The sequence below is a fragment of the Anabrus simplex genome, chromosome 11, assembly GCF_040414725.1.
Source record: "Anabrus simplex isolate iqAnaSimp1 chromosome 11, ASM4041472v1, whole genome shotgun sequence".
Lineage (NCBI taxonomy): Eukaryota > Metazoa > Arthropoda > Insecta > Orthoptera > Tettigoniidae > Anabrus > Anabrus simplex.
The window spans coordinates 37,947,150-37,956,902 of NC_090275.1; the positions used below are offsets into that span (position 1 = coordinate 37,947,150).

At 44.4% G+C, this 9,753-nt stretch overlaps 2 protein-coding genes across 2 annotated transcripts in view; one reads left to right on the forward strand and one right to left on the reverse strand.

The window, feature by feature from the left end:
• LOC136883526 (uncharacterized) overlaps positions 1–9,753 on the reverse strand; it is a 104,669-nt gene that overhangs the window by 45,941 nt on the left and 48,975 nt on the right. The gene's annotated exons all lie outside the window — the stretch shown is intronic.
• The window catches only part of LOC136883527 (uncharacterized), a 483,493-nt gene continuing 477,425 nt past the window's right edge, over positions 3,686–9,753 (forward strand). Inside the window, exon 1 of the mRNA XM_067155893.2 lies at positions 3,686–3,779. The gene's annotated coding sequence lies outside the window, so the exon portion shown is untranslated. The remainder of the gene's footprint in view (positions 3,780–9,753) is intronic.

Here is a 9,753-nt window from a genome sequence, read left to right on the forward strand (position 1 = left end):
TGTATTGTCTTTGTTCTTTTGTACCTGTACACAATATTTTTTTAACAGTTGTAACATCCCCTAATAATTTCACTTATGTCCTTGAAAGTTTACCTCTTTGAAATAGTCGCACTGCTATCCTTCTTTCTTCCACGATTGTTTCTTTCATTTCCCTTCCGATTGCTAGCTGAGCACGGAAACAGTGTTGAATATTACCTTCCAAGGTGTCAGCAGACACAGTACGCTGACCATTCAGCCAACGAGTCGGACAATCTGCTTTCCCTCCAGGATTGGCTTTTCCCTCGGACTCAGCGAGGGATCCCACCTCTACCGCCTCAAGGGCAGTGTCCTGGAGCTTCAGCCTCTGGGTCGGGGGATACAACTGGGGAGGATGACCAGTACCTCGCCCAGGCTGCCTCACCTGCTATGCTGAACAGGGGCCTTGGTGGGGGATGGGAAGAGTGGAAGGGATAGACAAGGAATAGGGAAGGAAGCGGCCGTGGCCTTAAGTTAGGTACCATCCCGGCATTTGCCTGGAGGAGAATTGGGAAACCACGGAAAACCACTTCCAGGATGGCTGAGGTGGCAATCGAACCCACCTCTACTCAGTTGACCTCCCGAGGCTGAGTGGCGCCAGTTTCAGCCCTCGTACCACTTTTCAAATTTTCTTGGCAGAGCCGGGAATCGAACCCGGGCTTCCGGGGGGTGGCAGCTAATGACACTAACCATTACACCAGAGACGGACAACACTGAAAATTAATCTTTAATACTGATTCCATTCCTGACCCGGTCGAATGACTGGAAACAGGCTGTGGATTTTCAATGTTTAGATAATAACGGTGTACTCGATGCATTTCGATGACCGTCCTTCATTTCATGTTTGTGTTTGATAATAGTGTCCTAGCTTTATGATGTAACTTTAGTTCATGTTTGGAAATTAAATATGTAGAATGTCTTAATTTAGTATTTTAATAAGTTTATTTGAATTTGAATATTATGTGTGAAATATTTTAATTTTAAAGTGCAATAGAATTAATATAGTACGGTATTATAGTATACTAGTATAGGCCTCCGTGACTCAGATGCCAGCGCGTCGGCTTCTCACCGCTGGATACCGTGGTTCAAATCCCGGTCACTCCATGTGAGATTTGTGCTGGACAAAGCGGAGGCGGGACAGGTTTTTCTCCGGGTACTCCGGTTTTCCCTGTCATCTTTCATCCCAGCAACACTTTCCATTCTTATTTCATAGCATCTATCATTCATTAATAAATCATTTTGGGAGTGGCGACCCCATCGTACTAACAGCCTATATCTGCTTCATTCATTACATCCCTGACCCGGTCATGACTGGGAAACAGGTTGTAAATTTTCATTTTCAGTATACTAGAACAGTATAATAATTTCGTGTGGCTATTTCTAGCCGAGTGCAGCCCTTGTAAGGCAGACCCTCCGACGAGGGTGGGCGGCATCTGCCATGTGTAGGTAACTGCGTGTTATTGTGGTGGAGGATAGTGTTATGTGTGGTGTGTGTTGCAGGGATGTTGGGGACAGCACTAACACCCAGCCCCCGGGCCATTGGAATTAACCAATGAAGGTTAAAATCCCCGACCCGGCCGGGAATCGAACCCGGGACCCTCTGAACCGAAGGCCAGTACGCTGACCATTCAGCCAACGAGTCGGACTACTAGAACAGTATTAATGTATAACTGGAAAACAGGTTGTAGGTTTTCATTTTCAGTATACTAGAACAGTATTAATGTATTTATCAGTGTTCCTTATTATTGGGTCTGCACCTGTCAGACTCACAGTAAATAAATAAATAAATAAAATAAATAAATTAAATAAATAAATAAATAAATAAATAAATAAATAAATGTCCGCCTCTGTGGTATAGTGGTTAGTATGATTAACTGTCATCCCCGGAGGTCCCGATTCGATTCGCGGCTCTGCCACGAAAATAGGTACGAGGACTGGAACAGGATCCACTCAACCTCGGGTGGTCACTTGTGTGGAGATGGGTTGGATTCTCACCACGCCCGCTTCCTTCCCTCTTCCTTGTTTATCCTTTCCACTCTCCCCATCCTCCACAAGACGCCTGTTCAGCATAGCACGCGAGGCAGCCTGCGCGAGGTACTGGTCCTCCTTCCTAGCTGTATCTCCCCGACCCAAAGTATCACGCTCCAGGATACTGCCCTTGAGGCGGTAGAGGTGGGATCTCGCATTGAGTCAGGGGGAAAGACCAACCCTGGAGGGTAAACGGATAAATAAATAAATAAATAAATAAATAAATAAATAAATAAATAAATAAATAAATAAATAAATAAATAAATAAATAAATAAATAATAGTGTTACGGAAATGTTTCAAACTTTGGGCTGGGAGCTTGGGACTGAGGAGACGAGCTTCTCGACTAAGCGGTATGGTTTGAGCTGTCAGCAGAGAGGTGGGGTGCAATGACATTAATAGTCAAATAAGCTTGAATGGAGTTTTTTTAAGCAAGGAGCATAAAATGAAGATAAGGTTGGTTTTTTTTTTAGTGGCTTTACGTGACGCCGATACAGATAGGTCTTATGGCGACGATAGGATAGGAAAGGCCTAGGAGTTGGAAGGAAGCGGCCGTGGCCTTAATTAAGGTACAGCCGCAGCATGTGCCTGGTGTGAAAATGGGAAACCACGGAAAACCATCTCCAGGGCTGCCGACAGTGGGATTCGAACACACTATCTCCCGGATGCAAGCTCACAGCCGCGCGCCTCCAACCCCACGGCCAACTCGCTCGGTAAGGTTGGAACTTAGGAGGACAAATTGTGGGAAATGTTCATTTATAGATAGGGGGAGTCAGAGATTGGAATAATTTATCAAGAGAGATGATCGATAGATTTCCAACCTTTTGAAAATAATTTAAGAAAATATGATAATATAATATAATTTCGTGTGGCTATTTCTAGCCGAGAGCAGCCCTTGTAAGACAGACCCTCCGATGAGGGTGGGCGGCATCTGCCATTTGTAGATAACTGCGTGTTCTTGTGGTGGAGGATAGTGTTATGTGTGGTGTGTGAGTTGCAGGGATGTTGGGGACAGCACAAACACCCAGCCCCCGGGCCATTGGAAATAACCAATTAAGGTTAAAATCCACGACCCGGTTGGGAATCGAACCCGTGACCCTCTGACCCGAAGGCCAGTACGCAGACCATTCATCCAACGAGTCGGACAGAAAATATGATGTAAACAATTAATTAACAGGAAGTGTATTTTTCGGGTGACAGCTCTAACAAATCAGAGGTAGTGATTGATTCATGGAAAGGGAGAGTGAAGAAGGGGGATAGAAGTTTGATGGCCAATGAAATACACACCCCTTTCAATGAGAAAATATCCGGGAATTGCATATACCCTTATCATATTCTAGTACTTGTTTGTATGATTGTAGCATCGTTGAAAGAAATTTCGTAGTATGGGAAATCTGTTGGAAACAAATGACGACTGCGTGCTGTCAAATAATAAGCTATATTTGGTGACCTTGCCTGCACACGTGCCTGAACCCTTAGCTTCACCCAACATTGTTTGAGCACGGCCAACTAGATCTACGCTACGCTCTTGATCAGAGTAGTAAGGAGCTAGTTAGAGCAACGCATCAAATCGGCCGTGGTTTGAGTTGAAATGACAAGACACAAGTTAGTTTCTGTTCAGGTTAGTTTGGTCGCGTGTGTGCGGGTGCGCGAACGTCCTCGCTCAGGGCAGACAATTTACAACGTGAAAGAACAGCCCAGGGAACGGTCTAATGAGGCTCATTTGGACAACTAACCGTAAGTTCATTCTTAAATTAAATTAAATTAAATTAAATTACATTGATGTATGGAGTATACGGACTTTCCGGATGTTACTGTGCAAATTAATTTTATGTGAATGTAGTTGGTGTTGTGTGCAAATAATGTATGCAAAGAATATCAGTTGGAGTGCATGTGCGTTATCAAGTGTCCGTGAAACAAATAAGATTAGTGTTCAACAGTACTTTTTATTAGGTTTGTACAGTATTTTCAACATAATCTTGCGGTGTGCAGTATAAGGCAGTGTAGTGCAAGTCAGTAGCACAATACATACAACTCGTACAAATAGATGAGAATAAACATGAGAGCGGGAGGGGAATAGTGCGGTGGGAGAGGTAGAGCGGTGAAAGGGGTCAAGCGTTGTGGTAAACAGTGTTTTTTTAAAGAGACAATGTGAGGCAGTAAGTAAGGTATTGCTCTCTCTGAGCCACTTTTCATAATTTGTGAAGTCCTTGCCATTGCGATAAATCCCTGTTTTCTCGTCGGATTTAAATTTTGTTTTAGTGTAATGGCCTTAATTACGCCAATCTATCTATCTATCTATCTATCTATCTATCTATCTATCTATCTATCTATCTATCTATCTATCTATCTATCTTCCGTAGGCATTCGGTACAAAACATCCTCCCCGCCAATATGAATGGTGATAATGGTTACGTCGCGCATTCCTATCTACAAAATGTCGCTGTAAAATTTGTCACAAATGGAATATAATAATTGATTTTACTTAAATGAAGTAAAAAATCTGCGGTAAATTAAGAAATACCGTCGTTATTAGAAAAATATGAATACATACTTAAGGTCTGTAGACAGGACTCCTTTATGTCGTATTCCGCTGCTGGTGCCGTCTTTTGTTAATTTCTTGAGGTCCAGGGCTAGCACCGAGGAATGGGAGTGCTATGTCCGTGGATTCTTATTATCTTTGTGATGGGCGAGGTACTGGTCTTCCTTCCCAGTTGTATCCCCCACCCAAAGTCTCACGCTTCAGGACACTGTCCTTGAGGCGATAGAGGTGGGGTCTCTCGCTGAGTCTGAGGGAAAAACCAACCCTGGAGGGTAAACGAATGTTTAAGTACCGGAATGCTATTCGCTTGGCCCTGATACTGCTTTGTTTCTGGAGTACTGTCCGGCTCCATGGCTAAATGGATAGCATGCTGGCCTTTGGTCACAGGGGTCCCGGGTTCGATTGCCGGCACGGTCGGGAATTTTAACCATAATTGGTTAATTTCGCTAGCACGGGGGCTGGGTGTATGTGTCGTCTTATCAACATTTCATCTTCATCACGACTCGCAGGTCGCTTACGGGAGTCGATTCAAAAAACCTGCACCTGGCAAGCCGAACTTGTCGTCGGAAACTCCCGGCACTAAAAGCCATACGCCAATTCATTTTTCCCTGGAATACTTTCCAGTTATTCTTCCTCTTTTTCCACCTGAAGGCTAGAATGCGACGACTTAACGGAGTGTGTTAATACTTCCTTCGAAATTTTATTGGTCTAGTTTTGCATTCATTTTCTTGAAGATGGCTATTTTTATTATCTGCAATGTAGACATTATTTACCACGTGGCGAACGACTTGGTCATTGAAATTTATCTGAGCTGGCCTGAGTGGCTCAGACGGTTAATGCGCTGGCTCTCTGAGCCCAGCTTGGCAGGTTCACTCCTACCTCAGTCCGGTACTATTTGAAGGTGCTCCAATACGTCAGCCACGTGTCGGTAGATTTACTGGCATATAAAAACTTCCGTGGAACGAAATTTCGGCTCCTCGGCGTCTCCGAAAACCGTAAAAGTAGTCAGTGGGACGTAACACCAAAACCATTATTATTATTATTATTATTATTATTATTATTATTATTATTATTATTATTATTATTATTATTATTATTGTAGTAAAATTGTGTGAAGTGGCTTTCCAAGATTTTCTGGGCCATTCCTAGTGTTTGGTTGAAAATGAACTAGATTCACCAGCCCAGAAAGCGTTTAGTTTATTCTTAATTCACCAGATAAGCCAGTTGCTTCGGCCACTCGTGTCAGTGAGGATTTCAGTTTCAATGGGGCAGCAAGCACGGCTTGGTGGCATCTCCAACTTCGAATGTATTCCCAGAGAGCAAAACCAGCTGACGAAACAGTCGCTCCTGTCGATCGCGTTTTTAAAGAAAGGTTACCGATCTCGTTACATGATTATAAGAGAATTTAGGGGTTAAGGAGAGGGCGTATACGTCGCTGGTAAGACCTCGATTAGAGTATGATTCCAGTGTATGGGACCCTCACCAGGATTACTTCTTACGAGAAACGGAAAAGATCCAAAGGAAAGCAGTACGATTTGTTCTTAGTGATTTCCGACAAAGGAGTATTGTTGCGAAAATGAGAACTTTGGGCTGGGAAGACTTGGGAGTAAGGAGGCAAGATGCTCGTGTATGTGGTATGTTTCGAGCTGTCAGTGGAGAGATGGCGTAGAATGTATGCCAGAACCTCCCCTGCCCTGGCGGCCAATATTCTGGTTTTTCCACAAACGGCAGACTCGAACCGGCTAACAGCGGTGTCGTACCTGGACGATCATGTCAACCACACGGGCGACGGGAGAGACAGAGGGGGATGAAAGTAACAAAACCCGAGTGCACTGTAAACACTACAGTATGTCCCACCACCAAAGGCACATGTGGGAAGCGCACATGGAAAATATATTACAGTAATACCAGTGGCGGCCGGTGGACTCTCAGGTCGAGGGGGCGGCCACAGTACTTTTTCCAGCAAATCTCTCTTTGCTACTGATCGCACTCAAGCCTTCCGCGCGAAAACTAATTAATTTTATCGTATGCGACCATGGAGATTTGGTTGGTACATGCTCGTATAGGGGTTCGTGAGGTCATCTTTACTGCTACACCGCTACGGACTCCGCCCATTGAAAGCCCCTTCCCACACCCTTCCTACCAAAGAAACCAACGCGCTTCCCCCTTACATCTCGACCCCCTCACCGGCATTATATCCTCGGACGGAAGCTCGAGAGTCCGTGCCTTATCTTCAGCCTGAAAACATTTACCAGTGAACCACGTGATGATGATGATGATAATAATAATAATAATAATAATAATAATAATAATAATAATAATAATCCAATAACATTAACTGAATATAAATCTGCTTCCGAGACAGAACGATGACGTAGCGAAAATCAAATATACCGAGCTCGATAGCTGCAGTCGCTTAAGTGCGGCCAGTATCCAGTAATCTGGAGATAGTGGGTTCGAGCCCCACTGTAGACAGTCCCAAAGATGGTTTTCCGTGGTTTCCCATTTTCACACCAGGCAAATGCCGGGGCTGTACCTTAAGGCCACGGCCGCTTCCTTCCAATTCCTAGGCCTTTCCTATCCCATCGTCGGCATAAGATGTATCTGTGTCGGTGCGACGTAAAGCCAAAAAAAAAAAACAGATAACATTGCGAAAACCTCGAAAAAATGCCTGGGTTTTCGGATGTATCCGTCTCATTTTGGCCCCTGAGCTCTAGTTTAAACTGCCTACAGAACTTGACAGCATAGATCAACTTACTAAGAATGTGTCGAATCTTCGAAAGCTGTTCGTTTGGTTGTCTGGTAGTCTGTATGCACTGTCTAATTGGCATCAGATATCTACTCTACCAAGCATAGCAAATACTAGCGTTTGTGTTTCTCGCTTATTTTATGCTTTTTCATCTTTTCACCAAGGTGCTTTATGTCTGAAAGCCGATTGATGTCCATGCCGCATGAACGGCATTCATTGCCAAACAAGAGCAACAAAACGCATTCCTTATTTCACATCCGCACAGCCAGTCAGCGTGCTTATAACGCGATGGACGGAATTTTCTAGTTTATGCACTTTCGTCCGCCTCTGGTGTAGTGGTTAGTGTGATTAGCTGCCACCCCCGGATGTCCGGGTTCGATTCCCGGCTCTGCCACGAAATTTGAAACGTGGTACGAGGGCTGGAATGGGGTCCACTCAGCCTCGGCAGGTCAGCTGAGTAGAGGGGGTTCGATTCCCACCTCAGCCATCCTGGAAGTAGTTTTCCGTGGTTTCCCACTTCTCCAGGCAAATGCCGGGACGGTACCTGACTTAAGACCACGGCCGCTCCCTTCCTTCTTCCTTGTCTATCCCTTCCGATCCCCCCCCCCTTCCAAGGCCCCTGCTCAGCATAGCAGGCGAGGCCGCCCGGGCGAGTTACTGGTCCTTCTCCCCAGTTTTATCCCGGACCCGAAGTCTCGCTCTCCACGAGACTGCGCTTGAGGCGGTAGAGGTGGGATTCCTCGCTGAGTCAGAGGGAAAAATCAACCCTAGAGGGTAAATGGATTAAGAAAGAAAGAAAGAAAGAAAGAAAGAAAGAAAGAAAGAGTTTTCAACTAAGCAGATACACACTCAACACACGAATAAAAATAACTAACACGAGACTGAAATACTGCTGCTAAATTAATAGGGTAGTTTATCTACTGAACACTTGAACTACAACAGTAATTTCTTAACCATTTAAGAAAATACTAAGTAAATGACTGATGGGGAATCTCCCACCTGGGTGACGGCCCTAAATGCATATCAGTGGCGATTGATTGATTGATTGATTGATTGATTGATTGATTGATTGATTAAATTCTAATGGAAATTGAACAACATTTTTTGTTTCCTATTTGTGCAGGATAAATGTTCATTTTAAAGTTCTAATTGCCACTGAAATATGCTGAACGTAGTTAAATGAAATAATCGTAGCCTACTTGTGGTAAAACATTCACTATCTCTCCTAGCTCGTGCGTTAGTTGACCCAGAATGTGCTGGGTGCACTTTCTCTGTGCATCACTACGTTGATAAAAGTTTCATTCCAGCTTTGGCTTACTTGTCTCCTGAATGAGCACTGAATACTGTACAGTATTAAAAACAAACCGTTACATAGAAGGATGTCATTGGGTAGACCAGAAAGAGAGAGCTGTAGAAAGAGTGGTTAGGCAAATTGTTTAGATATGACACTTTTAAGAAAAGGAAAAAATATAATGTTTGAATACCAATGACAACTAAATACAACAAATCTTTATTTAATACTACCTAAAGTAACAGTTCTTCACACAGATTTTTGAGAAAAGATGAAAGCTTTTAAGGGGAGTCATGACTGAAATGTTGCGATATGTTGCCCCGGTATTTATTGGTGTGAAAATGGAGAACCACGGAAAACCATTTTTAGCGCTGCCAACAGTGGGGTTCGAATCCACTATATCCCGGATGCAAGCTCACAGTTACGTGACCAAACCACGCAGCCACTCGCTCGGTTTTTACGAAATATTTTGTAGCTCTCAATCAATCATATTTATGTGTTGCTGGTAGGCTATGTTTAATCTTTATTTTTAGGTTTTTTTGCGTGGAAGTTTGTCCTTGTGGTAGCCTAGATTTTCTGGAATTAGTTGATCCTTCCAAATAATAAAAATGATTTTTGCATGTCACTCCCTCCCAACCCCCAACTGTAGTGGTGTTGGGGGTGTTGTACCCCCCACAGTATGTTGCTCCAGATAGTAAGTCATATGTGTACCACTTCTGATCGACAGCTAAGCTGGTACCTCTACCACCTCAAGGGCAGTGTTCTTGAGCGTGAGACTTTGGGTCGGGGATACAACTGGGGAGGAGGGTCAGTACCTCGCCTAGGCGGCCTCACTGCTATGCTGAACAGGGGCGTTGTGGTGGGGGTGGGAAGATCGGAAGGGATATAGACGGAAGCGGCCGTGGCCTTAAGTTAGGCATCATCCCGGCATTTGCCTGCAGAGGTGGGAAACCATGGAAAACCACTTTTAGGATGGCTGAGGAGGGCATCGAATCCCCCTCTGCTCCTTTGCTCAGTTGACCTCCCGAGGCTGAGTGGACCTCGTTCCAGCCCTCATAGTACTTTTCAAATTTCGTGGCAGAGCCGGGAATCGAACCCGGGCCTCCTGAGGTGGCAACTAATCACGCTA